This window comes from Arvicanthis niloticus, chromosome 9 (assembly GCF_011762505.2).
Source record: "Arvicanthis niloticus isolate mArvNil1 chromosome 9, mArvNil1.pat.X, whole genome shotgun sequence".
In the NCBI taxonomy this organism is placed as follows: Eukaryota; Metazoa; Chordata; class Mammalia; order Rodentia; family Muridae; genus Arvicanthis; species Arvicanthis niloticus.
In genome coordinates, this window is record NC_047666.1 from 9,509,027 (window position 1) to 9,510,516 (window position 1,490).

The following is a 1,490-nucleotide window of genomic DNA, read 5'->3' on the forward strand; positions in this document are numbered from 1 at the left end:
AATTTTCATGCTACCATTCATCTATTTTTTTAATAAACTAAGCTTTGAATAATTTTTATTGTTATTTGAATCTCCATTTCTTTAATTTCTTCCCTAATAATCACCTCTTGCCATTGGCTACCTTTGATATTTTCCTTAGACCTTGTGTGTCATGATTAGATCCTTATTTCAGGTTGCTCTGAATTTGATCATTTATTTATTGTTGTATAATGTAGGCATTCAATGTCATATACATTCCCCTTAGCATCACATAGCTGCACCCCAAAGATACAGAAATGATGTGTTGTCATTTTTTATTTCATTCTAGAAATTTTGTTTATTTTTTACTGACATTTCAATAAACCTAAGCTAACTTGAGAGTCTACTGGGCAATCTCCAATCAGTTACTTGCCTCAAGTAATTTGTCTTTATACTGGTTTGTAGTTTCATTTAGATTATGGTTTTCTTGTTAAGACTTATAGAATGGCTTAAAATTATGTCTACTTTTTAGAAGTTTGAGAAGATGTTAAGTATCATGTATTGTAGACATGTATACATGAGAGGTGGGATACATTTTTGATGTGTGTTGTGTTTATTCACTTCTCATGTAGTTTAATTCTAAAGTTTGTCTGGTTTTCAGTTTGAGTCTACAGATGAGAGTAGTATATGGAAAGTGCTCACTGCTATGATACCAGAATATACATGACCTTTTTATGCCCAGTTCATACAGCTTTTAAAAAATTAAATTAAGAAAACAAAGATTAGTGCCTATACATTAAAAATTGTTATGTACTTTAGTGATTCATTTAATATATTACTTTTTTATCATAGTTATTCAGTGTTTATTTAGATCTTCTGTGCTAGGTGTAAGAAGAGCTCTAGGAGCTTGGTTTGGGCCCCCAAGGTCTTCGTAGATTTTCTTTCATCACTCGACTTGTGTATGTAATTTTCTTTCTTGGAGTAAGCAGACAGTTTTAAGTACAGTTTTTTTTTACCCTAATCCAACAACATATAAACCTTTTTTTTCTGAATTGGGCTCACATAAGGTTATTAAGAAATGTTGCTTTAATTTTTATAACTTTGGTGTCTGGGTTCTTGGTAGATTAAATTGTTTGATTCTTTTTCTCCATACTACTCAAATATATTGGAGTTTTATAACTTACAGTGTTGAGAATCCTGAGAAGATTTTTTATGGTAAACATTTATCTATTCCTCTCATGAAGAATTTATTAACATTTTCAGGGTTCTTATAATTCAAACATTCTTTTTCTTTTTTTCTTATGTACCTACTATTTTTATAGTATATTTTGGAGTCTTATCCATGGTCATGAACTGCCTTAGTTTGTGATTTTTTTTGTAATGTCTTTATTATACACTTAATTTAAAATACATTTGTTCTGGAAATAGCTAATTTATTTGGCAATTATCTACTATCAAGAACTGAAATATATAGATCCATGCTTCTCTTTTCTTTAAGGTTTTGAATGAGAGTTCAGGTGTAAGTCTGATGT